Below are 27,659 nucleotides of genomic sequence, written 5' to 3'. Positions count from 1 at the left end.
AGTGAGAGAGCCAGTTGTGTGGGTTCTCTTTTTAACTCTTCCCTTCTAGAAGTGGAATTGACAGTTCATAAGGTATGCCTCAGTAAGTAGTAGAACACCATATTGAAAGTACCTTTACACTTTTTCAAGGCTACAAGCTCTCTTTTACAATTGCAGTCACATTACATCTTTGTACTTTTTAGTTATTCATTCATTCATTCAGTTATTTATTTGTTTATTTACTCACTTTTTCTTGTCATTGTTTTTACATTACTAGTGATTATATAATGGCATAAATATCCCAAATGTTAACTTCTCTAATATTGGTTTATGTGTTAATGTATATACTTATTATTTGAACAATTTCCCCCTTGCCAAGCCTGATTTATATTAGATCTTAATCTTGTTTTATAAATACTTGATAAAAACATTATTTTAAACAGCTTAAGGATCTATCTCCTGAGCATAATTCCAATCACAAACTAAAGTGGACATCTGGGTCAATGAAAAGATGTGTCAATCTTTTCTTTGTTCCTATTTACACCTTAAAACAGGACTCCTCTCTCACTTGTATATGTTTGAGAACATACTAATTTCTGAATGCAGCATTTAATAAATATAGATGAGTTTTCATCAACAAACCCACTATTGTTTTTAAATTGTTTAAATCCTTGACCCTGAAAGTTTCACTGATTACCACCCCCCCTCTTTCATATTACAGATTGAACCCAGGAATGCTTTTCTGCTAAGAAACATCCTCAGCCCTTTATAAAATATTTTATATAGAAAAAGGGTTTTGTGGAGTTTCTTAGAGCCTCACTAAGTTGCTGAGGATGGCTGGCTTTGAACTTGTGATCTTTCACCCATAACCTCAGAAGACTCCAGAATTACAGGCATGCACCACTGCACACAGCTTTTGATACTCTCTTTAAAATAATCAGTCATATCTCTAATAATTGAAATTGCATTTATATCACTCTTTTCTAATGCAGTAATATATTACCATATAAAATATTTTTGAAACATATTTATTAGATGACTACTATTTTTTTCCCAGAGTTTATTCTGTTACCTTTTTAGGATTGATAAATGGTCTTCTTTCTCTTCTTTCTTCTTCTTAGATATGTGTGGTCTCTTGTTATCAAATGAGTCTATGATAATTGTGTTGAAAATTATGATTCTAAACCTATCATGAATCCCAACATTTCCAAGAGTATTGAGAGCAGAAAAAGAACAATATTCATAATTAATGAATCACTTTCAGTGGAAGCATAGTACCGGTGTCCAAGGTGGAATGCAATCAAGATGCTTCAGTGGTAAGGTAGAGTCAGAACACCACCCTAGGGATTTGGGGACCTCTAAAGCACCATGTCCATATCAGAATCTTTTACTCACCTTTTAAATACAGTTATTGCTGCTTGAATAAAAAATAAAACACTATGTATAAGAAAGGTGAATGAGAATTAAATCCTCTGGAGGCACCAAGGTTGATCTTTAATTCTAGTGGATAATTAGTAAAATAAGAAAGACCTTGCAATAGCCCCATCTTTCCCAACTACCTGGAATAGAACATTTAGATGTACTGAACTGAAGTGACAAAAATGCATTTCATGGAGGTGGTACCAAAGAAATTTTAATGGCAGAATCCTGGAAATGTTAGATAAAAATATACACATACATATACAGTTATACAGAGAAAAAGATAAATGATAAGCTCATAAATGCAAGGGTAAATTCAGTGTACATGAGTTGTATGTACAAGGTAATGATAACACCTGAACGATGAAGAAAGTAGTAATTGAGGTGATACAGAACTCTATAATTGTGGGGAATAATAATAAAAATTTAATAAAAATAGATACTGTTATATCACTTTGGGTATGCCTATTTCCTCTGCTGTTCATCTGAATTTGATTCTCTCAAATAAGCTTAGGTGGGTAAAGTGCTTTCTGAATTTTTGTTTTCTTTTGTTTTCAGGATTTTGTCAGCTAAGTCTTGTAATGACCAGTCCTGAACTCACTTTTGTTGTTTTTTTACAACTTATTCTCATCTGCAGAGGCACAAACCCACTTCACTCACTTTGTTCAATGAACTGACTTTTTTCTATCTTTGCAAACAATGTTTGGAATAGTCAGTCTATAGGAGGGTCTTCCATATCGTATAATATGGTTCTCAGACCCTGTGGGAATTGAGGGTAATTCCCTGCTGTTTTCCTATCATCTTCCCTGTGAGAAGGCTTATCTATCTTTTGTATTCCACCAACTCAGAAGAGAAGTATTTGTGGTCACAAGCTAAAGAACACTAGAAGCTATAAGATTTGAGAAAATGCAAGTAATAATTTTCTCTTAGACTTTTATAGGAAGTATGGCTATTTCATCAATTTGATAAAAATTTATATACTCACAGTCATTCACACTGTGAAAATCTTGTATTTAAATAATCCATAATTGTAAAAAATAATTTCTGGTTATTTCATTCCAATAAGTGACTTAATCTTTTTAGCCATATTAAAAATCAGAAATTACTGAAAATTAAATCTATGTATTCAAATTTCCACGATGATAATGTGATCAGAATTAAGTAGGAATTAAGAGAACATTGAACAAAGTTGTTATAAAATGACTGAAACTTCCCTGCCTTTTCTGAGTATAAGAAACAGGTTGATAAAGCAACGTTAAATTTCTGAATAGTATATAAGTTTATTTGTGATTCATTTTTCAATACTAGTTTCCAGTGCTGAGGATATAGCTCAGTTGGTAGAGTGCTTGCCTTGCATGCATAAGGCCCTGGGTTCAATCCCCTAGCACACACGAGAGAGAGAGAGAGAGAGAGAGAGAGAGAGAGAGAGAGAGAGAGAGAGACAAAGAGACAAATACCTGTTTCTTTGTGATGTAACTTATTGGTGTTCTTTGCTAAACCATTCTCTTCATGTTAGATACTCACATGTTCTCTTTGCTTTTAGTTACTTCTGATAACTTCTGCCTTGACTATTATTTTCTTATGAACCTAATAAGGACTCATTTTATTATTTGGAACTAAAAAAAACTGATTTTCACAAAATGAGGTTTTCTACTGTTATATATATACTCTGATCATTCTAGTTTTATATTTTGGAGATTGGCTGTTTTATTTCCAGCTTTTTAACCTACTCAATTTAAATTTGGTCAATTTTTTTTTGCTAGTTTCCTATCATTTGTTTCATCAAGTGAATGTAGTTTGATCAATTTTATGGTCCCATTCTCTTCTTTTCTACCTCATTGATATTGGTTTCTTCAAAGTTTCTCATCAAAGTCTCTGATTGGTGGTGGGGATAACTAGAAACTAAACTCAGGGCTACTGGAGTACTGAGCCTCATACACAGACCTATTTTGTGTTTGATTCAGTGGCAGGGCCTCACAGATTTGCTTAGTGCATTGTTGCTGAGGATAGCTTTGAAGTTGAAATTCTCCATCCTCAGTCTCCAGAGCTACTGGGATTCTAGGCTTAAGCCACCTTACCCAGCTAGATCTTGCACGTCTTAATTTGATGTCATTTTAAACTTGCAAATACAACTATGTTGCACTTACAGAAATATATTTCCATTCATTATGCAACTATTATTGTGGTAGCAATTTTTTTTGGGGGGGGTAATGTTTCTCTATAATTTTTCTGTTGTACTTACTAAATTAAATATATATCATGTTAATGTCATGTTATTGACAGTGTTTTACAACATTTAAAATTTTTGTAGCTATGTAGTAACTAAAAATGAATAAGCTCATATTTCTTCAATCTTATATGACCCCAATGTAGCTAGTTTCAGACACACTTTTTACTGTTTGTACTCAAATTTGTCATTTTATGATGAGTAGGCCAATGACAAAATTTATTTTCATTCAAAAAATAAATATTTAATTTTATTTATTCAGGTTATCATCACATCTGATAAGCCTATAAAGAAAATAGTAGTGTGACTACTTCATAGGTGATTGTGAGTTGTTTTAGTAATTAATATGTTACCACAATGTGTCCATTAAAAACAGCTCATAATTCACTCAGTGTACATTCATTAAAATATAATATTTTGAGAGACCTTTAGCATGACAGCATGAAGATATTCATGAAAGGTTAGCCCAGCAGAACTAGTGAACAGGAAAAAAAATTCAACTATTTATAATTGCTGGTCCAGAAAAGTAGCTCAAGAAAATAGACACGTAAAGGTACAAACAAAAGTATAAAAGGCAATAGAAATACATATTTTCTACTTTCTTAATGGATATTGAAAGCAACATATAAAACTGCATATTTAGAATATATGTCCCTAGTTCCTCAAAAACTCTAACCTGAAAAATAAAAACAAAATCAAAAAAAAAACAAAACTCTCACTATGTGGTAAGAATTCTTAGTATTCTTCTTTATATTGTTTGACACATATTTTGAGGTTTCTAAAGAAAAATATGTAAAAAATAGAGAGTATCTTCAGACTGAAGTGTTTAACTTTTTTTTTTTTATCACCCACACACATACATTTGGCTGGGTAGAAAAATCCTTGTTTAATTCTACTAATTTGCACTTTTTTTTTTCAGAGTGCAACCAAAAGTTTCAGGATGTGTATCTTCTAGTCTAGCATGTACTTAGTGCCACATTAGTTATTCACCAATGGAAATCAGTCCTCAAAAGGCACTGATTAATTAATTTTTAATTTTACTGTGGAATTGACTTAAGTAAATGTATGGCTTTCTTTTTTTTTAATTTTTTTATTGATTATTTAAAGCATTACATAGCTCATGATATATGGATCAGGGAGCTAGATATCAAATCAGAGACACTGCGTCTGATAGAAGAAAAAGTTGGCTACGATCTACATATTGTGGGGTCGGGCTCCAAATTCCTTAATAGGACACCCATAGCCCAAGAGTTAACAACAAGAATAAACAAATGGGACTTACTTAAACTAAAAAGTTTTTTCTCAGCAAGAGAAACAATAAAAGAGGTAAATAGAGAGCCTACATCCGGGGAACAAATTTTTACCCCCCACACCTCTGATAGAGCCCTAATATCCAGAATGTACAAAGAACTCAAAAAATTAAACAATAAGATAACAAATAACCCAATTAACAAATGGGCTAAGGACCTCAACAGACACTTCTCAGAGGAGGACATACAATCAATTAACAAGTACATGAAAAAATGCTCACCATCTCTAGCAATCAGAGAAATGCAAATCAAAACCACCCTAAGATACCATCTCACTCCAGTAAGATTGGCAGCCATTATGAAGTCAAACAACAACAAGTGTTGGCGGGGATGTGGGGAAAAGGGTACACTTGTACACTGCTGGTGGGGCTGCAAAATGGTGAGGCCAATTTGGAAAGCAGTATGGAGATTCCTGGGAAAGCTGGGAATGGATCCACCATTTGACCCAGCTATCGCACTTCTCGGACTATTCCCTGAGGACCTTAAAAAAGCGCTCTGTAGGGATACGGCTGCATCAATGATTATAGCGGCACAATTCACAATAGCTAGACTGTGGAACCAATCTAGATGCCCCTCAATAGATGAATGGATAAAAAAAAATGTGGCATCTATACACAATGGAGTATTATGCAGCACTAAGAAATGACAAAATCATAGAATTTGCAGGGAAATGGATGGCATTAGAGCAGATTATGCTAAGCGAAGCTAGCCAAGCCCTAAAAAACAAATGCCAAATGTCTGATATAAAGAGAACAACTAAGAACAGAACAGGAAGGAAGAGCATGAGGAAAAGACTACAGTAAACAAAGACGAATGGGGGGAGAGAAACGGAGAGAGAAGGGAAAGCATATGGAAATGGTAGGAGACCTTCAATGATACATAAAATTATGGCTCTTTATTTTATTCTTTTTATTTTTGTTCTTATTTGTACTGGGGATCAAATCTAGCAGTGCTCTATAATTGAGCAAAATCATCTCTTCCTTAGTTACCCAATTAGTTTTGTACTTTCATTAGTATCAGGAATTAAACCTAGAGGAACTTAACCACTGAGTTACTTGAAAAACTTTTTTTTTTTTTGGTTAAATTTCTGAGGTTGCCTTTAACCTTGAGAATTACCTGCTTTTTTCTTCTGAGCTACTGGTATTGCAGATGTTCACCATCATAACAAGGAATCTTGTACTTATTTGGTTGGTCTCACCATCACAACTTACTAAAATTATAGATGTACACCATCATTCCTGGTGCTTGCTGAGCAAGTTTGAGGTACTGGGCTCAATTATAAGCATCACATATACTTAAATAAATAAAAATTAAAAGTCCATTCACAACAAGATACATACTTCACATTTGTTTTTTTTTTATTTTATTACTAAATTAATATTTGTTAATAAAACTGGTTATTAAACCCACACTATTATAATTAGGCTTTATGAAACTGGATAATGAACTAAAAGTAATGTATATGTCCTGGTCTCAGGAGATTACAGTTCATCAGTTATTTACAATATATATCATGTTCCTTTGATTTGCAACTTTTAGTTATCTCCTTCAAATAGAAATTAAAGTAGAGGCTAATAAACTTGTAGGCCATATTTGTTTCACCTAAGTGCTAATTGTGTAATTCAAAGAACTATTAGATAATTCATTTTTAGTAAATTTCAGATATTAGTCATTTTAAGGGTTTTGGGGATTGACCCCATTGACACTTTACCAATGAGTCACAGCCTGAGAATTTTCATTTTTAAGACATGGTCTCTCTATGTTGCTTAGGACCTCACTAATTTGTTGAAGTTGGACTCCAAGTTGCAATCCTCCTGACTCAAGCTTTATCATTTCTGTGATTACAGTAGTGTTCCACTGCCCCCTACAGTTATTAGATTTTAAGAGAGGACAATTGGAAATAGAATGACCTTGCTTAGTTGGCTTTGTATTTGTAATCGTCTGGCCTCGGCCTCCAAAATTGCCATTTTTACCAATGTATGATAAATTGTGTAATTTGCATCTTTGTGAATTACTCATATAATTTATGTGTAAATAACATGTCAGGAAACTTTATGCTCAGGATCTCATTTGTCAGCTTTCATTTTGTCTTTTAGTAAATGCCTTGTGACTCCTTTTTCATAAATCTGAGTGTCCCTATGCATAGTTTCTTCTGTCTGAAAACATGGCTATTAGTTATAGATGAGTTTTTTTTTTTGTTTTGTTTTGTTTTAATGCAGACTTGTTCCTTGCTATGTTAGAGTAAGACCCATGACATATGCAAGAGCATAGGTAAGAGAGATTGCCGACACTGAACTAGAGCAAAAGCAGGAATGAGGAGCCTGAGGAGCCCAGAGAACTGAGGATTGTGTGAGACTGAGCACACTAATCAGCAGGGATATCAAGTTTATAATCTACATAAAATAAATAGGCAATACAAGAAAGCATATATGTGAAGTATTAGAAGATTCTAGTTAATCATGTGAAATTTTTATTCACTCATAAAACAGCAACAACAATCAATATAGTATTAGCAGAATGTTAATTAGAACATAATAAATGTTCACTTTTGCAATAAGAAATATATATAATACAGTTGAAAATTGGCATTATATATCTTTTCATAAAGAGATAAATAGGCAGATATAGCAAGACATGCCTGTAATCCCAGGACTGAGGGCTGAGGCAGGAGGATTATAAATTAGAGGCTAGCCTAATACACTTAGAAAAACTCTCTGCCAAAAAATTCAAAAGGACTAGGGATGTAGTTCAGTGGTAAATGACTCCAGGGTGCCATCTGTGTCCAAAAATACAAAACAGAGAGAAAGAGAATGAGGGGCTAAGACAGAGACAGAAAGAAAGAAAGAAAGAAAGAAAGAAAGAAAGAAAGAAAGAAAGAAAGGGGGGGAGAGAGAGAGAGAGAGAGAGAGAGAGAGAGAGAGAGAGAGAGAGAGAGAAAGACAACCAAGATTAAAAATATACATTTTTACATGGGTTGTGGCAAAACAGTCAAACACCTGCCATGCTTGTGCTAGATCTTGGATTTGATCTCCATTGGTGCATACACACACACACTCACAAAAAATGAATATTAATTCATATAAGAATATTAAAAACTTGATAACTTTACAATAGTGGTTGATGTATAGACATAGTTTTCTTATATACTTATTACAAATTATAAAGTAACAATGAAAATTTAAAAAAGTCACAGTATATTCACGTAAATATAAGTGGATCTCATAATGAAAACTCAGTGCTTTTTTTTAACAGTAATAAGTTACATTTTTATTTCCCTATTTTACAGGCTTTAATTTTGGCTGCTTTATGAATTCCATAAATTATTTATCTTTTCATTCCTAGAAAGCACATGTGAACTTAAAATTAACTTTATAAATATTTTCAGGGTGTAATTCTTTATCATTTAGTATATTCACATGTTTACCATCCCCAGCATTTAGTTTCAGAAACTATTTTAGATGAAAAGAAATTAGTGCCCAATAGCAGTTTTTCCTTTTTTTTTTTTTTTTTTTCACATAGCTCTAGGCAATGACTTATGTGTTTTGGATTCATGAATTTACTTGTGCAAAAAATTAAATATAATATTAATTGTAAATCACATTACAGTTTCTCTGCTTACTTTCAATTAGCTAAAGGTTTCCATATACACATTCATTGTAACATTTAGTGCTCTCATGAATCATACTTGCTCAATATGGCTGGGATAGTAACTCAGAGGTAGAGTGCTTTCCTAGCCTGTGTGAGGCCCAGAGTTCAATTTCTAGCAACACAAATATAATATTCCTGAGTAACAGTCTACTGTGAGGATTTACATGTTTCCATTTATCTATTTACCTTGCATTGATTTTACATATTGGTTCTTATGTATAGTTCAGTAATAAATATTCCTATATGAATGACAGTCTCAATACATTTCCAGTTACTTTTGGTATATTTCAGAAATAAATGCTTCTTCATCTAGTAATTCTTTATTTTACCAAGAAACCATCAATGTAATTTTACTTTTGTATCAGAGAGGCATGGAATTTTCAATATTCTGCATATTTACATTTTTTTCCATATTGTTTTATTTTAGGGTATTTTTGCAAATATTTATAATTTTTGTTTACATAATATAAAACAGTTGCTTTGGATAACAAAAGGAACAAAAGAATAATGTCAAAAATAAACACATAGTTGTTCATTCAAAGGTATAACAAAGACATATTAGAAATGTGGTAGCAGTTCTGTACTATATACTATGTACTATGAAGTCATCTAGATTTTAGGAATTATCATTGACTTAACAACTTAAAAATTTGGGGGTCTCTGGGATGTATAACATTTTTTTCAAAGGTTTAGTCCCTTATTGTTGGGTAATTATGAAGGGTGCATTTTGTCACTGGAGTATGAGAGCCTAAAAAGGTAATTGTTTGGGCTCTGGGCTCAATCAGCCTCTCAATAAGGAGGAATGACTGCCCTCTAGCCAAGTCTAAAAACTTGGAAAAGATAGTTCTTTGAAAACAAAAAGTAAAACTTGATAATTATGTCTTCACTTTCATGGTGAGGTTATTTTTTGTACAGCAGTTCTTTCAAGTCCAATTTCTTATTTCTTATTTTTACTTTGGAAGCATAATGAAGATTCCACAGCTGAATCTGATTCATAAATATGTAATTGTTTTCTTCTTATTTTTTAATAGTTTTAATTCTTATATTCTAGTGTAAAACATATTTTATGTTAAATATTGTACATAATCTCATGTAAAATCCAATAACATTACTTAAAACATAAACATGCATTTTTATCAGTCTACATTAAAGAAGAGACTACTTATTCTCCATTTAATTTTTCTGACACAATTGTCAAAATTAAATTGACCAGAGTTATGGAGTTTACTTATAGACTTCTAGTTTTCTTCCATTGTTGTGTTGTTCAATCTTATTTGTGTATATACTACCTGAATATTCAAATAATTATAATGATTAAGGTAATAGGATATGTCAATGTCAGTAAGATATAATATGTAATGACAGAACTTTTTTACTTAATTTTATGAGACATTAACAGGAACAACTAGTGAAAAAAATTGAAGCAGAACATTTTTAGAAAAAAAAAAGAAAACAACACTTTTTTTTTTTAACCTTGGATTGAACCAGAGGCACTTCACCACTAATCCACATCGCTATACCTTTTCATATTTATTTAGAGACAGAACCCCTAAAAGTTGCTTAGAGCCTCACTAACTTGCTGATGCTATCTTTGAATTTATTATTTTTCTACCTCTACCTCTTGAGCCACTTGGATTTTAGATATGTGCCACCATGTTTTGTTAGTTTTTGTATTTTATAAAGATGAAATATTGTTAACTTGCATTATTGAAAATCATTCTCACTAACAGAAGTGTTAATAATCAGAAAACTTTAGGATAAATGTGGCCTCTTTAGTTAATAGCTGGAACTGAATTTTTATCTGTATATCAGGGATTACTCTTGTGACAGAGGGGGGTTTACGTACCTCAGGTTTCTCTTAGAATTGATTTTTATTTAAATTATTATTTGTTTTCTGTTCACTTATATTTTTTTTACTCTAACTCATATATGGATTTCTCTTATTATATTTAAAATAATTTTTGCAATTAAATTTAAAATAGTGCTCTATCAGTGCATATATATCATAATCATGGAATGCATTTCCCAATTATGTCTATTTGAAATCCTTTTGTATTGACACAAGTTCCATGTAGCTTTATGTTCTCATATAGAAAGGCACAGATAATAATCTCATCAGGGAATTCTGGTGTATTCTGTGGTATCTTGTTTAAAAGTGCTGTGTTCTTCTACACTCTTTCATGGGTTTTTAAATTTTCATTTTTAGCACTTTTGGGACACAGATGATGTATTCTTTCTCTAAAATTTCCATAGAATATTTTAATGCCATGCGTGTTGGATGCATTGTAGCATTTTCATATTTCTCACATGGTAAAAAATTAAGAATATATTGTTGATTACTGATTTTTTTATATTGAGACATCAGCCATTACTCAAAATTATTCCAAGTTCTTTTTAGAAGGCTCGGAAGAACACTCTTGAGTATATTATCCCCACTGGTGATGTACACAATATGGATAGAGATCCTGCTCTTTTTGGTAGGTCTCTGTCCAAAACCTCAGAGAGTAAGCAAATTTGCATGTAGTATGTGGTTTAGTGGAAATCTTTGGGATTTGGAGTCATGCATAGTTGATTCTGAATTCTACCTGGTCTGCTTAATAGCTGTGGATATACAAACACATTTTTTTCCTTCAAACCATTATATAAGATTCATGTATAAAATAGGGCTGAATGATATAGAGTGCTTGATATCAGCAATTCTTCCTTATTTTCTGCCTTTATAAACTACGTATTGTGTTTTTCATCTTCACCTGTTAAAATGCAGAATCTATTTTTAAGTCTATCTAATATTTATTTCTTTTTTTTCTTTCTTTTTTTTTTATTAGAGTGGGGGTGAAGTACTGGGAATTGATGTTAGTGGCACTTGGCTACTGAGCCACATCCCCAGCCCTATTTTGTATTTTATTATGGACAGGGTCTCTCTGAGTTTTTTAGTTTCTCAACATTGCTGAGGCTCAGTTTAAATGTTTTTAAGAATTTACCTGCCACAGTCTCCTGAGACACTTGTATTATGTTCAGGCACCACTGTTATTTTCATTTTTTATTTATTGTGGCTCATAGGAACCAGTAAAGATGAAAGTGAATAGTATAGTACCTACACTCAGAAGATCTTGATTTCTTTTGATTTTACTTTTCAAATCCTGTTGTGTCCAAAATAACAAGCCTACATTAGTGGAGGAATTATCAAAGCAGAGAGTCAAGGTGCTGCTTGTGAGGATGATAGCTTCCCTCTGAAGTTCACCAGCCATCAGCTAACTTTTTCTACCAGAAAAACCCAGATAAGCCCAGCTTGAATTAGTAAAGCAGCCCAATCAAAATCTAATAAGCTTTAGAGTGAATCAGTCACCATTTATAATTGGAAACCAAGATTCTGTCACATACTTGGAGAAAATTCTGTGGAAAACAGCAGTTGCCTAATTGGTACTGTTTTCCTTTTTCCCTAAGTTAAGTCTGGACCATTATTGAGGTGCTATTAGCTTATGCAGACATGTATACATCATATTGATGCAAAAACTGTCACAATACCTCATACAAACTGAGGAAACAATATCACAGCCTAGGTAGGCATTAGGTCAAAGGCTAAGTTACAAAATAAGATGATTGTCTTTAATATATTTAAGTTTTAGAGTCAAGGCTGTGAAAAGGAATATCAAAATGAGACATCCAACTCTTGGAACTCTCTGTTATGCTATCAGACATCTGAAATGGGAATGAGTCTGTGTCCAGCATCAAATAGAAAAAAAAATCATTATCTTTTATGCCTTGTCTTTTGGTCTTCCTTCTCATTCTGAGGGAAGTGCCACTACTGCTGTTTGGTTTTGTGGAAAAGCATTTATTAGAAAGTGTATTTTCATATCTCTTGTATGGAATGCAGGGGTCCAGGCCCTTTGACTCCCCAAGGACAGGGAAGCCATATTCTTAAAATGAAACATGATCATTATGAATTAAGTTGTGCTAGAGCATTAAAATTGAGGAAGTTGTGAGGATGGAGTTCTAAATACATATATATTCTTCATTAGTAATTTTATATTTGTCTCATAATAAGAATACTCTAGATATATTCAGTTTTGTGATTAAAATAAATTTCAACTATGTCTTTTTTTTTTAATTTTATATACTAAAATAGTTAAATCTACACCTGTGCTTAACATATTATTTGTAGTTGGAGATTAGGGGAGTGCTTCCCAGTTGAGAGCTCTAACTGTCTTTTTAGAAATTAGATCAAGAGACTTTAATAAAAAATTATTGCCCATTATATAGTTTTCAGTAATTAACAATATTAACAATATGTATGCATTTAATTCATACATTGATATTATCCTGTATAAAAGGCTTAATGTAAATATCCTATTGCCAGGCTAGACTCCATAACTTTTGGATAAACTTGCCTTTTAAAAAAGCTGCTGTCTGTACTCAACTATAATCACCTTTAAAAAATGAAGTAAATGCACACAAGAACATGCCTATCTTGACTCATTCTGGCCTCATTCATTCCTGGAGTTGTTGCCATCTACTGTTATTAGATAGTAGGCTCAGTGGATTCAGACCAGGAGAGCAGCAGTTTCCAATCAGGTGCTCATGGATGATAATTGTTTAATCCAACATATGATAAGTACAAAAGCTATGACTTACACTATCTGATCGAGTTTAAGTTTCTGGAACTTGTCATTCTTTCAGATTCATTTCTAGGCTTTCTTCACAGTGCACAGGAGACTGAGGTTCTGCTTCCACCTAGATAATAAAAAAATCTATTGGGAAAATGTGAGTCACCCTGAAAGCCAGGCAATAGTTACTGTGCAGGGTTGAGACCATATCTGTACACTGGAAAGGGAGAAGCACTCTGAAATATTCTGTGGAGATTATCTGGAGAGTAGTTGGATGCCCTGCACGTGAAATAAATCTCCTGAGACACCCTTAACTTAAGTCTTTTTTTTTCTTTGACTATTGGCAATACTGCTACATGATAATGGGCATGCAGTCATTTCTTTTAATTACTCATTTTAACTCCTTGAATTTATATCCAGAATTAATTTAACCATGTTATATGTTATTTCTGTTTTAAATAGTTCAAGGAGTTACATTATTTTCACAAATGACCTTTTTAAACTTACATTTTCACCAACAGAGTACAAGGGTTTTCTTTTTTTCCATATCCATAGTTTCTTGACTCTTTGTTTGGTATTAGATTATTGTCAAAACTATTCTCTTTTTGGGGGGTTCGGCACTTGGGATTTAACTCAGAGGCACATCCCCAGCCCTATTTTGTATTTTATTTAGAGATAGCATCTAACTGAGTTGCTTAGTGCCTCACTTTTTCTGAGTCTGGGCATTGAACTCAAGGCCCTCCTGCCTCAACTTTCCAAGCTGCTGGGATTACAGGCATGTGCAACAGTGACTACCCTAACACCTGTGTTCAGTATATAATTGTCCACTATTTGACTTGTTTATCAAATAAGTCAGTGAAGATTGTGGAGTCCAGTTTGTCAAGTATCCACAGAGAGAGTGTGTGGAAAACTTTTCTGGGAATTAACAAATATATGTGCTATATAGTCCCTTATCTGAACTTCTGCTTGGGATTTTAGAAGCCCATTTAGATGCTTGCAAATCAATAGTAAACAAATATTTCATGATCTAGGGGAAATTTGCATATGACCAGTAAGCTTCATTCCCAGAACTTGAGTATATGGAATGGCTTTTTATTTGGGGTCCTCTGCCTAAGCCTCCTAGTTTTCTTTCTCTAGAGTGTTTTCTTATATGTGAGGTAACTAGTTTCTTCCATTGAATGGAAGATGTTGAGATATTACATCAGTCAATAAAGAAAAATTTTCCTGCTGGGAAATATTGGCTGTCATGGAATTTTTAGAGGGGCAAGCTGAAAACTGGAGCTTTTTGTGTGCTGAATACCCATAAATGCCAAAACCAAGTTATTTGTGATTTAACTTCTATGTCCCAATCCCAGGGTCTTAAGCCCATGGATGCCCTTGCCAGAACATAGATCTGAAATCCCAGCCTACCCTAGATTTTTAAGATCATCAAAGGGTAGACATTTTCCAAGTTGTACAGTTTATATAAATCTTTCTACTCATTTTTTTTTTACTTTGCCTAAGAGGAACTTGAAATATAATATTTCCATTTAATGTATTCATTAATGGAAAGTGAGTCAGGAGCTATGACTTATTTATATTCCCAACATTGCCCTCACTTAATGTATGCCTTTTATCATTGGGCTATTATTGTAATCCTGTGTTTTGAAGATTGTACACAAACTATGCCAGTGAATTCTACCCCCAAGTCAATCTTTCTTCAGGTTGGCCATGTCAACCATTCACATGTGATGTTGTTCTTGAGGTGTTTAGATTTATGTTGACCTTTCAATTCCTATTAAGTATACATAAAGTTTTACATACATATACATTCATCTATGGATTTTGTTTTTTATTATTGTAAAATAAGTTCTTCTGTAAATTCAGAATTTGGGGGTTGCTGGTTTCATATATAACATATAACATTCCAGATGAATTTTAGAATTTTTTCTCTGGTCACTTCTCTCGTTAAAAGTAAAATATGCTAATATTTTAATGAAGTGATATTGTAGAGTTAGGGGAAATTTTACATGTTGGTAATGATGAGTTTTATCATGTACACAATGATGTGTATGATAAAGTCTTTTATGTCCTTTTGTATATTTTTATTTTCTCATACTCTACATATTTTTATACATGTATGAATGCAAAATAACACATGTATGTGACATCTACATAAAATTATGTGATGAGTCACATATTTGTCAAACTAGATATATGATGATGAAAATGGCTTTTGAAAATCATTCATGTAGACATGAAAATTTTATTAGTACTTTAACTCAGAGCATAATCTGCAACAAATATACACCAGACAACCATAGCTGGATCACTAGGATGAAGGCCAAATGGCAAAACAAACAAAAAAATTGATCTTTTTGTTCACAACTAAATTTCAGTTTCAAGGTGTAGACAGATATGAAGACATGATGACACTTTTCCTTGGATTTGCATCATCCTTTGTTTTCTGTCTAATATATGAAAAGGCTACTGACCTTAACAGTTTTCAGTTTGGAAGAATGGCCTGCCTTAGGCAACTCTCACCTTATAGCACACTCCTGGGTCTAAAAATACCATTTCTTTCTCATTTGGTTTAAAGGAGAAATATTGTTAAGGAAGACATATTTTCTCACCTCTGATAAGAAAGGAGGGTTTTAGTCATTCAATTATCTGCAGTCCAGAAAATCACAGCATATCAGATATACACTTGTGATGTGACAGCCATTTGCCACATGTGCTAATGAGTTCTAGGAATGTGGTTGATCTTCATTGAGAAGTATTAGAAGTAGAAACAAGTGTGAGATTTGAAAAATTAATAAAAAATACATGTAGTTAACTAACAATTTTCATTGTTTCTATATTGGAATGATAAAATTATGGATATTTGGGTTAAAAATATTTTAAAAAATTACTTAGAAATTATAAGCATGATTTTATTATATAATGTAATGTTTAATTATTTTATAACTTAAATTATTATAAATTACCAATTATTTGTAATAACCTATAAGTTATAAGATTTTATATGAATTTATTTATACATTCTTATAATTATTTATTTTATTTGTTTTCCTTACAAACTCTAAAAGTTCAGTTACACATATACTTATCATTTTATTTCTTCCAACTATGATGCTGTAGAAGAATGTCTACTTTTTCTAAAATCGAGTTGCTTCAAAATTTCTGAACATGAGCTGGGTGTGTTGTTGCATACCTGTAATGCTGGTGAATCAGGATACTAAAGAAAGTTAATCATAAGCTTAGGGACAGCCTCAAAGACTTAGTGAGATTCTGGCAAAAAAAAAAAATTGAAAAGAACTGGAGATGTTCCTCAGTAATGCATCCCTGGGGTCTATCTCTGGAACAAAAACAAACAAACAAACAAACAAAAAGCCTTATTTAGCCAGAGTATGAAGGTTATGAAATCCAAAAATGTAAAGTAATTCTCACTCTATTATTTGTATTTGTGAATCTGTCATTGGTATTACTGTCATTGATAATTGATATAAAATTATATTCAACATTAAATACTTATGTCCCCTTTTATGGCCAGGTATTCTTGCACATAGAAATCTCTGTCTGAGAAGGAATATAATTAATGTTTTGTTATTTTGGGGTCCTACAGCCTGAATTGAAATTACTCACCTTACACTCTCAGGCACAGGAGTCTAAGCATGGTATTTTTCTATTCAGGTACAAAATTATAAAATAAAAATGATTGAGGTGATAATTATTGAATCAGAGGAAAAACCAAAGAAAAGAGGTAAGGCTTCAAAATCTGGGAAATAATTCATCTCTGTCTCAGGCAAATCTCTTGATCCATCTCCAGGTTTTTGGATGCCTGGGTGGCTCTGTATTGGGCCCTTTCCTTCTTCCTTTCAGGGTCTAGAGTATTTAAAAATAAGAAGACTTCAGGGCTGGGCATTATAAAATAAAAACAAATGGGGTTAATAAAAGTTTCATAACTAATTGTGAGAACCTGCACTTTCCTGAGGTCACCTTTGTAATCTTTTCACCCTAGTCTAAATTTGATAGAGCTCAATATACTGCCACATCTGTCCCTAAGAATGGGATTGACAGTCAGGAATCTACTTTTTGTCCTCTGAATGGTGACCTCTGTCTGGCCTGAAACCAGCTCTGTACTTTCTTACCTACACCCCTTCAGAGTGGTTATTAAATACAAGGACATGAGAATTTTGACTCATAAATAATTCATATTTGAGAGGAGTTGTGGTCCAAGGAGTTTTCAGTTTCTCTTTCCTTATCAGGGGGCACCCACTTTTTTAAGTGCATATTTCAATGTAGGCAAGCATGATTTTCCTAAATGCCATATTTTCTCTGCTATATATTATGAAGTATTGTTCCCTGGAATATTTCAAATTACACGGAGTTTTAATTCATTTTTTTCTCTTAGTTTTGTGTGGAATTTTAAAAAGTGAGTGTGTGTGTGTGCATTTGTGTGGTTGTACTTTTACATGAGAGGAACATGTTGTTATAACATGAAACTCTTTAAAAATTATTTGTACCTAATGTCAGGTGTAAAGATACAAGTTCATAATCTCAGCATTTTAATAGGCTGATGTGAGAGAATTAATATATTGTGAATAAAAAATATAAAGTGGAGGTGAATGATGCTCAGTGTGTAGGCACTGCTGAGTTTAATCCTTGATATTAAAATAAAAAAAAATCTTTGAACTTTTGTTTATTTGTCTTTCATAAGCATAGACAGCAAGTTTAGGTCCCCATTAAGAAAGTTTAGAGTGTGATGTCTCTTCAGTATCTGCCATGTCTTTGAGTGGCTATGGGGTAAAAATTACATGAAGCTGACCCAAGGTGTCCACAGGTTCCATATTTGTTGAATTACCTAGAGAATGCTAACCTGTGTGTAATCCTCTCTTCCTACAGAGCAGCTTGTGGTCAGGGGATGGAACACCTTGTTGGACTAGCTGGATACTCTAGATACTCTAGAGATTACAGGAATATCCTTTATAGGTTTCATCTAAATAATTCATATATTGGAATATTAATATTATTTTCCCCAAAAGTTCGGTTCAGCTCCCCAGAAACACATTACTGCTCAGATCTATTGATTCTGTAACTGAAAAGAAAGGGAAATATGATTTTGGTCCTCCTTTTTCTTACTGATGTAGGGAAGATTGAGTATAAGGGGCCAGAATTTGAAATGAGAATAATCTGTAGCAAGGATTTAGAAAACAAACAAAGAAACAAACAAACAAACTAAAAACCTAGTGTGTTTGTGCAGACGTCTTCAAGGAAAAACTCAGTATATGCTAACTGGAAGACATAATGTAATGCCTCAAGTTTGGGGTGGTAACTAAATATTTAAATAAATAGGATGGTTGGTTTAGCATGTCTCACTTAGTCTAATATTTTTATTTCCTATAAAATGCAATTCATCACTAATATTTGAAAGATTAAGAAAAGTTGCCAGGGGCTGGGGATGTGGCTCAAGCGGTAGCACGCTCGCCTGGCATGCGTGCGGCCCGGGTTTGATCCTCAGCACCACATACAAACAAAGATGTTGTGTCTGCCGAGAACTAAAATAAATAAATAAATAAATAAAATTCTCTCTCTCTCTCTCTCCCGCCCTCCCTCCCTCCCTCCCCCTTTCTCTCTCTTTAAAAAAAAAAAAAGAAATGTTGCCAAAGAGAAAAGATAGAGGCAAATTTCAAATAAAATTGTATTCAAACTAAGGTAATATTTTGAGCCTGAAAAAGAACATCATTGAAGGTTAAGTGAGATCTTAGTTGTATCCGTGGCTATAATTTTTATTGCTGTGGAGCTATTTCTAGAATGTCAGACTGGAAAAAATTCAGAGATAGGTAATAAGCATCTTTTGTTTTTCTAAATCTATTTTACAATACTTCAAATTTATCAAATATAAGATATGGATGCATCCAAAATCTTAGGCTGTCAAGGATTTCTTTTTAGAAGAAATAGCAAATAAATAAGGTGAAATGAAAATGGACCAAAGGAAGTTAGAGCATTCATATCTTTCTGGGCATATTGTGACATGCCAGTAATCACAACAACCTGGAGGTTGAGGAAGAAAGATCAAAGCTGAAGCTTAGTGTAGCAACTTAGTGAGAGACTGTCTCAAAAAAAAAATAAAATAAAAATAAAAGGTCTAGAATATATCTTAGTTGTAGAATACCCCTGTACCAAAAAAAAAAAAAATCAAAATTCCAAATGAAGTATCCTTTTCCCTGAAGCCAATGAATACTTAGGAGTTTTAATAAAATTGTGTGTATGTTGGTTTGGGCTGCGATGAGATGGCTTAGTATTCTTAGAGTTTCATATAAAGGAAATTATCTAAAGAATACTAACCTGTTTTTTAACAAATATTTTGTTCTTATCCCTGAATGTAAAAGTGTTCAATTAAATATTATTTTATGTAAAATAATGGGAATATTCAGAATGAGTGTCTGAATCAGCATATTTAAAATAGTGAGGATCTTCTAAATCTTATTGGGAAAGGGGCTCTTCTATGGCAGAACATAAAAATTGGAGGTAATATCTTCAACCACTTATTTCCTCAAATGGCCTATATAGTGTCCCATTTTCCTCTGACATTTTTTTTTTAGATTCTATGCAAGGTTTCAATTGTCAACTTCCAGATTTATATAATTTATAACAAGCTGGTATACATAAGTGTTCTTTTTTTATCAGAATAAGTAACTTGAGTGAGTAAATGTAGAGACCCCTAATTTATAGGAAATTAATTATAAATATGAATATTGTTCTATTCTAGGGCTTGAAACTGGAGCCTAAGTTAGTAAAATTTGATAGTAGTGAACACCAAACTTGTGGGATCTGTACTAGATGGTATCAGAACTGAATTATTGGACTACTAGTTGTTGAAATATTGGTTGTTGTGCAAGTTTGCACATTTGGTATCAAAAGTGGTTGCAGAGTCAGGAAAGGTGGCACAAACCTGTAATTATAGTGATGTGGAAAAATGAGGTAGGATAAAAGTAAATATGATTGAAGACTCAGTAATTCAGAGACCCTAAGCAACATTGCAAGCCCATTTATCACAATAAAAAAAATCAAAACTTCTTGAAATGCATTTCAGGGGTAGAGTGCCCATGGATTAAATCTCTAAATTAAAAAAAAATTATAATGCTGAATCAGAAGAAAGACATCACAGATCAGAATGTTATACTAATTTCATGTATGTGTTTGTTCACTACTGATAACTGAGACCCTGGTAAAAGGAGTATTTCCAAGCTGTCAGAGAGGCATTTAGGGTGCAAGAGCCTTTCAGAATTTTTTCTTAACTGCTTAGTATTCTCTCAATTTCTACTTTGAAATGAGCCAAGTGAGGATACAGTTTCACAGTGAAAGTGGTTTTACAAATCTGGGAATGTTACACCTGATATGTCAGTTTCCTTATGAACTGAAAGATTAATAGTCTATTGACTTAATTTGCTTTTTTTATTTTTATTTTTTGTTATAACTTTGTGCCATGTGATTCAAGTTGACCCAAGTACCTAAGTGTTTTGTAATAGTTTGATAATTAAAAATTGTATTCTTTTGTTTTAGAAGTGAGTTGTGATGTTGTAAAAGTAATTTTTAAAATACAGTATAGATTTATGGTATATTTAAATAATGAGAAGATAGACAACTTTGGAGATAAATATTCAAATAATTATGTGGACTGTTGAAAGTTTTGGTGTGTCTTTAGTGATCTCTTATGTCTTCTACACACTAAGGTAACCACCATCATTTGAGTATTGTTATTACTTATAATTTTGTTATGCATATCTCAAGTATCATTGCTTTGTTTGGTTGTGCTTCTTTTGAATATTCAATAACTAATTGCAACTATTATTTATCCTTTGGAATTATGTTGGATTTTTTCCCAATTTTTTGGTTCAGTGTTTTGTTTCACATGTGCTGCTCCCTGGGTTTCATTATAAAAAAAATATCCACCAATTTTACTGCTTAAAATAAATTATTGGGGCTGGGGATATAGCTTACTTGGTAGAGTGCTTGCCTTTCATGCAAAAACCCTTGGGTTCAGTCCCAGGCACCACAAAAAATGTATCTTATTGAATGGTTGACATCACTACCATATGTGAAAGCCATCTCTTTTAACTCTCATTAAAATTTATATGAAATTAAATACTATGTCATTAATCACATGGTTTATGTGTTATGTATTTCTTCATTTTTATTTCAGGAACCATTGACATTAAGGGATGTGGTCATTGAATTTTCGGAAGAGGAATGGAAATTCCTGGACCCTTCTCAGCAGACTTTATATGGAGATGTGATGTTAGAGATCTGTAAAAACCTACTCTTTATTGGTGAGCCTAAATTTCATTCAGAATTTTTAATTAAAAACCAATATTTATTTTTTAACTTTATAGAGTATGTTATGGTAGCTTCTATTCTGCATTAAAAAGTTTGTTTCTTGTTTTTAGTACAAAGATTGGGCATTTGTTTATGTAGAAAAGAAAATGTTAATGATTTTTTTTTCTTTTTAGGTGTAACTTATCTTTTCTAAGTAGTGATTACAATGTAGAGAATGAAAATGGTTTCAAAGTATTTTAGTGTTTTTGTCTAGAAAAAAAAATGTTTGAGAAAATAATTTTGTAGACTTTTATAGGATATTTTCTCTTTCTTTTTTTCCTAATGAAGGTAACATTAAAAAGACTTCTTTAGTTACCAAGAAAATAACAAAATGTGACATATTCCATCAAAAAAAAATATTGATGTCTCTATGTAATCTTGGGTCACCACTTGGTCTCCAATGAAATAACCTTGGGATTTGAAGAGAAAAGTGACAGTAGACATATCAAACTGGGTAGAAATTAATGAAGCAAAAAATACAGATAAGAGGTCCAAAATTAAAGAGGAATTCACATTTAAAAATGTTAATTGATAAGCTAAAATCTGACAGAAAATATTTTTTCAAGCCTAGGTTTGTTTCAGTTGCAATCATTAAAGAGCATTTCATACTCTCTGTTTACCATGCATATCAATTATTTAAGCTCCTTCTTGTTCTTCAGTGATCTCCCTACATTTCAATTAACAAAATATTGTAGGAAAATCAAAAGAAGAGGGGCTGGGGATGTGGCTCAAGTGGTAGCTTGGTTTCCTGGCAGGCATGCATCCTGGGTTCGATCCTCAGCACCACATACAAACAAAGATGTTGTGTCCACTGAAAAAAAAATAAATATTATAATTCTCTCTCTCTCTCTCTCTCTCTCTCTCTCTCTCTCTCTCTCTCTCCCCCCCTCCCCCCCACTCTCTCTCCCTCTCTCTCTCCCCCCCTCCCCCCCACTCTCTCTCCCACTCTCTCTCTCTTTTTAAAAAAAAGAAAATCAAAAGAAGACACAGATAAGTGACAGGAAATGTGGCATAGTGACAGAGAGGCCAAACTGCCAAGCTTTATTTATATCAACAGGTTAATTTAGGTCATTGGCATCACTAGTACATACTGTTCACTTTATTACTAGGCAGATTACAAACTTAGCAACATTATGCAGCTTATTTATCCGTTATATACTAAGTTGCAATGTGCAGTGTTAGGAGTTTTGTGTAGATCTCAAGAAAGTCCATTGTATAAACTTACTGTTTTATGAACAGGTTTAGACTCAGTGAACCATTGTGCTTGTCTAAAAAGAGAGTTTCTTTATTCCAAGGAGTTGTGTGCCAGAGATTATGTTTCAGGCTGATAATACTCTAGTGCAGAGCCTTTTCAAGCAGAATACTGCCATAGCAGCTTTACATTGTACATGTATTTAATTACTTGACTAGTTCCTAGGGAAAATTGCAGGGCATTCTAAGGCAGGGAAACAAAGTCTTGTCACCCCTACAAATTATTCCACAATGACTGTGAGGATATGCATAACCTGACATTTATTTGCATTTGGAGGCTCCCTAGAAAATCTGCTCATTTCCAAATATCTCTAGGCAAACCATTGTAAGATATTAATATTACAGGAGAGTTTCTTTAATATAATTTAAATATTTATTCATTCAAATTTTTCTCATCAGAACTTTATATGAATGCTTATATTGAGTATTCTGTAAAGTTTTTCTGCCATGTAATGAATAGCAGTATTTCACAATACCTGCTCCTAGTGGTTCTGTAAGTATAGCTGATCAATGTGGTTTAAAGAATTTTCAGGGCTGGGGCTGTAGTTTAGTGGCAGAGGGCTTGCCTCACACATGTGAGGCATTGTGTTTTATCTTTAGGACTACATAAAAATAAATGGATGAAATAAATGCATTCTATCCATCTATAGCTACAAAAATTAAAAGAAAGATTTCTATTGTAATACAATTATTCATAATATTGTAGGTAACATTTCTCTAATTCTTGTGTCTTTTTTGACTCTCACTCTAGAGAGCTTCAGTGTTGTTCATTATGTTTTCTCACATTAGTGATACTGCTTTTGTTTTTATATCTATATGTAATAATTGAATAGAAATTATCATGACTTGTCACTTTAGGACAACATTAGGTAAAATTAAACTGCATGTGACCCATATGCCAATTTTCAATCAAGTTTTCTATGCTTTTACTTACAAGTACAAATATTACCCCTGTTTTATAGATGATTGTATATTGCCTTGATTATTTACTCTGCTTCTGTGCTTAATCATGTAATGTATCTAACGTTTGCTATATATATATATATATATATATACATACATACATACACACACACATACATACATACACATACATACATACATACACACATACACACATACACACACAGCAGATTGAACACAGAGGTTCTTGTAATATTGAGCTACATCATCACCCCCTTTTGACTTTTAGTTTGAAATAGACTCTTGCTAAGTGGCAAAAGTTGGAATTGTATTTCCATGTTTCAGCCTTCCAAGTAGCTAGATTTAATGGCATATTCATCATCTCTACATATATAAATCTGTTCTTTTGTCTAGGAGTAAGACATTAGCTTTTTAAATGTACCATAAAGATGTTTACAATTCTTTTATCTTTTATATATTTGTCAAATATGTAATTGTGGTCAAAACTGTATATCTTTGCTGAACGTATTATCTTATATATTTTAAATTTACTGGTCAGTTCTGTTCATTCAAATTTTTTTGTAACATTTTTTTTCTAGAAAATTTGTATCACATTTTTTCTTCAAACAAGTTCTCCTTTTCCTTACTTTTTCATCCCTAATGCCATTCCTTTTGGTCTTTATATTTGGCTACAGTAGATATCTCTCAGAAGTAGAATTACCTGTTTTTTTTTTGTTTTTTTGTTTTTTTTGTTTTTTTGTGTGGCGGGGTGAATTACTATTTTCACTTAACATACTCTCCTGAATGTTGATCATTGTAGATATTATATAGTTTATTATCTTTTGAAAAGATTTCTAACATTTTCATTCCAAATTGCCTTCATGTAGTCATTTGAAATGATATTTGATTTGCTTGCCACGTTGGTCTATTTTGAATGTTGTTTAATGAGAATAGGTCTGTAAATATATTTTGATTTGACCATCAAGTTGAGGGCTAATTGATATACTTTCAATTTTATTACCCATGGCTTTCTCATTTAACCTCATTCCATTGAATATTGTAGCTTTTATTATTTTATATCAGGAATTACTATTTAAATGTTTTTAGTATGTGTAGTTATTGATGTACCAAGAATATTCTAAAGAATTGTTCAAGTAACTTATTTTGTTTACACAAAAATAATATTGATTGTTTGGTATTACATAGTCTTCTTAGATTTTTTGGGGTGCTACTGGCACTTTTTTTTTAGAACAGGTGCTTAACCACTGAGCCACATCAACAGCTCTTTTGGGGGAAGGGTACTGGGGATTGACCTCAGGGGCACTTGTTCACTGAGCTACATCTAAAGCCCCATTTTTTTTATTTTATATAGAATCATGGTCTCCTTGATTTGCTTAGCACCTTGCTGTTTATGAGGCTGGCTTTGAACTCACAATCCTGCTGTTTCAGTCTCCCAAGCTGCTTGAATTACAGGTGTATATTACTGTGCCTAGCTGGCAGCTGTTTTTATATTTTATTTTGTGACAGTGCCTAGGTAAGTTGCTTAGGGCCTTGCTTAATTGCTGAATTTGGCTTTAAACTCATATTCATAAATTTTGAATATCACTTTCACTTTTGCTTTCCAACTTATTATTTTATGTTACAAAGCAACTTCAATATTTTAATATATTTAACATTTGTTTTGTATTTTTAACCTGATCTCTTTGGAACAATATTCCATACGCTATAAAGAAGATTGTGTCTGTAAACCTAATTAGTTTTTAATGCTTTTTGAAGTTTTTTCATTCCCTGAGTACTAATGCAATGATTTTTTTTTTTAAATTTACATCAACTGGGGATTGATGTATCCTACTATTACTGTGTACAGCTTTTTATGCTGTTGAATTTTTTTCTGTGATTACTTTCTATATATAAAAAATATGATTGGAGTTACAAATATTTCAACTATGATTATATTCCAGTGATTAGTCATATTTATCTTTATATGATATTGTACTTTGTCTCTCATTTATATAATTATTATCACCTTTGCAATTTTGAATGTAATATTTGTTATATCTTTTTGTTTTTAGACTTTTGTGACCTTATACCTTAAGAAAACATTATGTAGATTTGCATCTGACATAGTTAATATATTTTAGGTTTAATCTTGTTAATCACATTGTTTTCTGTTTAGTTTTTTTACAAATTAGTTTATTTCTACTTAAATTCCTGATGAGAAAGAACTTATTTCTGTAGATTGCAAATTTTGTTGATTTTTTATAAATTTTTCTACTATAAAAAAACTGCCTTAATTTTTATTTCATAGATTTTATGGTGATTATTTTATTTTATTACCTTCAATGTTTATTTTATCATTACTTTGGAATTATATAAAAGTACATAGGATCTCACTGAGGTGCTTAGTGCCTCACCATTGCTGAGTCTGTCTTTGAACTTATGGTGCTCCTGCATCAGTCTCCCCAGATACTGGGATTACAGTCATGTACCACATCTTCCAGCAGTACCTGTGTATTTTAACTAATTCTAGCCTTTGATATATTTTCTTCCTCAAATTTCTTATTTATGAGACTGTGTGTGTGTGTGGTGCTGGGGATTAAGCCCATCCTTTTGCATGTGAGACAAGAATTCAAATATGTGAGCTGTGTCCCCAGCCTGAGACATTGTTTTTAAAAGAATATTTTTAGTATATAATTTCTATTTTTTCTGTTGCTATTTTTTCCTAATTTTTTTCAATTTTCTACATTGATATTTAGTTTATTAAATACATTTCAAGTGGTTTTCTGGCATTACTTAGATAATTAACAACATCAATTTTTAAACTCTCAATTACTAGTATTACATTGTTTGCTTGAGTTGATTATACTTTTTATTGTGTGAGCTATTATTTTCATTGGGATATTTTTATTCAAAATCTGTTCAATTAGATCATTATAGTCATTTTGGAAAATATTTGGAAGTTACAAAGTAAATAAAAAAGGTGATGTGCAATGGTATATAAATTTAATTCCATATAACTGGAAAGCTGAGACAGTGGAATGGCAGTTTAAAATAAATTTCAGCATCTTTTTCATAAACTGTCTTTAAGAAAAAGTATATAGATATAGAAATATAGAAATGCCTGTGGATCTAGTTTGGTGATAGAATACCCCTCTGTTCTCTTATGAAATAATCCCCCCAAAGATAAAAATATAAATAAACAAATAAGAGAGATTCATTTCCTGAAACATTTGAGTCATTGGTGGATTCTGAATATGTTGAAGTGAAGGGCTATGATTTGACATTGTTGTAGTAATATTAGTCAGTTTGCATTTTGTCCTCATCTGTGGTGCTATAATTTCTTAAGATAATTTTCAAAATTCTCAAAGCTTTTGTCATCGTGTTGTAGAAAATTCTATGTATTTCTTGAGTAATAATCACCTTGAATCATACTGTTCTGTGGCTATTCCCCCCCACTTTGATAAAGTTTTATACAATTGCAGAGTTATTCACCATAGTAAGTGAAATAACTTCCTATTTTTTTTAGGTATGTCTTCTAATCAAAACCAAGAATTTTCAGGAGAGCAAGAAATACAATATTTTTTGCAAAGGTATGGAAAGCAGGACAGTTAATACGTGGTTTTAAACAAGAAATTGAAAGAGGGAAGTTCAGAATTTGTCTTAATGAATGGAAAAAAACATGAAAATTATTTATTCAAAAAATTACAAGTTCATCAGGTTATATTATTACAAAAATCTCAGAAGACTGACTGCTCATCTAGTGCCATTCAGTTTTTCTTTCATTAAAACTTTAAATTACACTATTGTAATTGTAAAAGTTTTACTACTCAGTATTTTTTGTAAAACCACTTGCAATACATAATATTTTATTTTGCAAAAACATGTATCAAATTCCATTTACACAATGTTTACAGGGCATTATGAAGCTGTACCTTAAAAATACCTTTAGGATAATAAAGA

At 32.3% G+C, this 27,659-nt stretch overlaps 1 long non-coding RNA gene across 2 annotated transcripts in view; it reads left to right on the top strand.

Moving 5' to 3' along the window:
• The window catches only part of LOC308640191, a 34,011-nt gene extending 6,738 nt beyond the window's left edge, over nucleotides 1-27,273 (top strand). Inside the window, exons 2-4 of one of the 2 annotated variants that reach the window (XR_014020194.1) lie at nucleotides 701-872; nucleotides 21,373-21,499; nucleotides 27,226-27,273. This is a non-coding gene — a long non-coding RNA (uncharacterized lncRNA). Of the gene's footprint in view, nucleotides 1-700; nucleotides 873-21,372; nucleotides 21,500-22,515; nucleotides 22,602-27,225 lie in introns of those variants that run through there. The other variant, XR_014020195.1, reaches the window with a different exon arrangement.
• The last annotated feature ends 386 nt before the right edge of the window (nucleotides 27,274-27,659 follow it).

This window comes from Spermophilus citellus, assembly GCF_964194105.1.
Source record: "Spermophilus citellus genome assembly, contig: SCAFFOLD_36, whole genome shotgun sequence".
In the NCBI taxonomy this organism is placed as follows: domain Eukaryota; kingdom Metazoa; phylum Chordata; class Mammalia; order Rodentia; family Sciuridae; genus Spermophilus; species Spermophilus citellus.
Note: the sequence above shows the minus strand (reverse complement) of the source record. Positions and strands in the feature narration are given on the sequence as shown.